Source organism: Hibiscus syriacus, unplaced genomic scaffold (genome assembly GCF_006381635.1).
Source record: "Hibiscus syriacus cultivar Baekdansim isolate YM2019G1 unplaced genomic scaffold, ASM638163v2 tig00001644_pilon, whole genome shotgun sequence".
NCBI classification, from domain to species: Eukaryota; Viridiplantae; Streptophyta; class Magnoliopsida; order Malvales; family Malvaceae; genus Hibiscus; species Hibiscus syriacus.
In genome coordinates, this window is record NW_024061878.1 from 3372486 (window position 1) to 3376421 (window position 3936).

Below are 3936 nucleotides of genomic sequence, written 5' to 3' on the forward strand. Positions count from 1 at the left end.
CCTTGTTCTGAGCAGTTTTATTTTGCACGAAAATTGATCCCCAACGGCTCCAAAACACCTCCAACGGCTAGAAACGGCCACAACAACATTCCAACATGTAAATACAAGTTGAGGACACCTGAAGAAGGGTTAGAACACCTATAGAAGCAATCAAACACAAGAGAATAATTTTCCAATCTTATTTCCATTTCTCTTGTAAATTTTGTGTTTGAGTAAGCTTAATTCTCTGTAAACACCTACCATGTAAAGTTTTTTCTTGTTTACATTTTCTTTCCTATTGTAAAGGGGGTTGGTTCTATCTTAGCCAAGTGAAAAAGATAGGGAGTTGTAAAGGTTATATCTTGATCCTGTAAAAAGAAAGAACAAATTAGTGAATTTGTTAGAAAATCCTTAGTGAGGAGCTAAGGTAGTGGAGGTAGACTTGGTTGAGAAGTCGAACCACTATAAATAATTGTGTCAATTGTCTTATATTTTATTCTCCTTACTCCCTAAACAAATTTCTATCAATTCCCCCTTTGCAACCCTTTCGGTTGAGCAATTCGTGCTTCCGTAAATCCCAACAACTTTCTACTTTTTTAACTAAAAATGCACTATCTCTCTCTATCTCTTTTATTTAGTCCCTTAACTTTGCATTTTACTCAATTTAATCTTTTGATTACAATTGTTTGCAAATTCTTTCTTCTGATCAATTCCTTGACTCCTTTAAACTTTCATTAATATTTTACCCTCAAAATACTTATTTTGAAATATAATATTATGAATATATTTTATAATTTTAGATTGTATTTATATATTGAATAACATTATAATGTTAAAATAATATATATATATATATAGTATAATAAAATAATATAAATAATTATAATAACTCGAAAAATTGAAATAAATCATTGGCATAATACTATAAATAATTATAATAAAAAATAGTGTAAAAACTCAAATAACTCGACTCGGATCGAGAAGTTTTCAAGTTAAGTTTAAGTTGTAAAATATGACTCGTCAACTCGAATAACTCTAAGTTTTTTAACTAGACTCGATCTAATACTCACCGCTAAATGGTCCTAATGTTTGAGTAAGTTTTTAATTTTTTTATTAAAGTTTCAAAAGTAATAATTTGATCATTAACGTTGTCGATTTGTAATAAATTAGTCTTAGGGTTATCGATTTGTATCATCGTTAACCGTCGTTACTAAAAGTAACAACATGCTGTTGTGGCACGTTAAACCTGTGATCTGGCACCGTTTTACCACTCGTTTAACTTTCCAAAACTTTTGATCGGTCCTTCTTCTCACTTACCTCTATACTCACAAACCATGGCGTGCAAAGCGAAATGGTGATAGCTCAACAGTTTAGCATAATTGGCTAAGAGTCTTCTCTGTACTCTGATAGCTAAAAATGCAACATTTTGAATGTGCAGCACCCGCCTTTAAACTCTCTTTGCTTTCTCAAAACCTTGTGAACGTTAAGGGTGTGAAGATGGCAACGACGATGGTAAAAAGCGCTTTGCAGGCGATCCATAAGAGAGGTCTCCGCACTTTCTTAAGGGAGCTCAAGGATGATGACTTCACGAAATGCTTCTTTTTCTTCCCCGTTTTATGAATCGGCAAAAAAGTTAATTCAAACCTGGCACGAAATACTTCTTCTTTTCTTCTCTACTTAAAAACCATGGCGATTATTCTATCTTAATCTCATAGAGATTAAACATATAATACTATGATGTAATTGGTAAACATATATTAGATTACACGTGTCTACAAAAAAGAAATAAGTTTAACGTTCCAATCATATCTTTTGTGCTATAAACTGAACAAAAAGATGGTTTTAAAGCATGTTTTTAAGGTTTTATGCTTCGTTTTCGTCGATTAAGATATATATGGCTTACCCTTGACACCAGTTTTTCATACAGATGGCTTATTCTCCTGTTTATAAAAGTTTCCTCTTGAATACAAGAATCTCCCTTTAAAAAAAATCTCTAATTTTTTCTTAATTTTCCGGGAAAATGTCTGTTGTTCATATGGAGACGAGATGCAGAAGATTCTTGGTGCGGTTGATGTACTTGAACCATCCCGTCTTCAAAGTGTTCCTTATCTCGTCAATTCCTTGCGACGAGTCCGTCTTTGAAGAAGTGATATGGTGAAAAGCTTTGAACAGTCAAATTCGGTAAAAAAAATAGAGAAAATCGCCTCAGTGACCAAAAAAAAGTTATAATATACGATTTTAACCAACTTTTTTTGGATTTGCCAAAATGACCAACAAAATCGCAACGCGAAATAAAAATCGCAACGCGATCCCCAGAATCGCAAATCAGTTTCCAGAATCGCAAATCAGTTTCCAAAATCGCAACGCGATTCTTGAAAATCGCGATGCGATAGTACAAATTCGCATTGCGATTTTCCATAATCGCAACGCGAATATGAAAATCGCAACGCGAACACATAAATCGCAACGCGTATCCGTAAATCGCAACGTGTATCCGTAAATCGCAACGCGTATGGGTAAATCGCAATGCGTATCCGTATATCGCAACGCGTATCCGTAAATCGCAACGATAATACATAAAATCGCAACGCGTATCCGTAAATCGCAACGCGATATTTAAAGCGCCATTATAATCGCTACGCGTATTTTATTTTCAAATTACAAAAAATATTAAGACAAAATCCCGTAATCGCAACTCATAACCTAAAACCTAAAATCACAACTCAGTCCCATCTCCATCTCTCACTCTCTACGGCGAAGAAATCCGTCCCCATCTCCGAAGATTTCCGTCCCCATCTCCGGCGAAATCCCTCACAACCATTCACGGTCAGAATCCCTCACAATATTCAGAAATGGAAAATCAACCTCCGAGGGTTAGTTTTTTTAATTATTTTTATTTTGAAATGTTTGCATTATTGTAGGTTTTTCATATTGAAACTGATGATAAGTTTACTGGTCATTTCAATAATAGATTAACCATTTCACTTAGATTTCATTTCGCGTTACGATTCTGTCGTTGCGATTTTCATTTCGCGTTGCTATTCTCTCGTTGCGATTTTCAAGTTAGTATTTGTCTTTGTCTTTGTTCTGTCTTTTGGTTGAAGTAATGCAATCCATTCAAGTTTCAATTTGCAGAAGAGTCGCAACGAGATAAATGAAAATCGCAACGAGAGAATGACTGTCGCAACGAGAGAATCGCAACGCGAAATGAAAATCGCAACGAGAGAATCGCAACGCGAAACCAAAATCGCATTGCGATTTTCATTTCGCGTTGCGATTCTCTCGTTGCGATTTTCATTTCGCGTTGCGATTCTCTCGTTGCGATTGTCATCTCGCGTTGCGATTCTCTCGTTGCGATTTTCATTTCAACCAAAAGACAAAACAGTGTTGCAAATTTTAGTTTCAAGAATAAACTACTACTTTTTATGTTTATTGTTTTTGGTATATCTTCACAGTGTAGTTTTTGGTATATCTAACTTGGTATGTTTATTGTTTTTGTAGAAATTTTTTTCGGCTCAATTGACCTTGAGAAATAAAGTCAGCCTGGCCACTACAATTGCAAAGAAGCTTTCACCTGCTCAAAGACAATTGTTTGAGGAAACCTGCTTCGGGCCATGGCTGAGAGGAAACCTACAATTTGACCCATTTGTGGCTTCAGACCATGACATCAAATCTACCCGACAGTATACAACGTGGTGAGGAAGAGATATGGTTTCATTTTCCACCAGCGTATACTTGCTTTGGGCGGAAGGAGTTCTGCTTAATCACTGGTCTACGATTCGGACACGATGATGTAGGCCGGTACACTCGTCATATCGCCTGCCCATCATGGTTATCCCGGGTTTTTCCGGATGAGTCAATGGAGAAGCCGAACCTACATGTCGACGACCTGAAGAAATTATTTAATAAGAAAGCTGGTTTCACTCGGATGGAAGACGTCGATGTTGTCCGAGTATG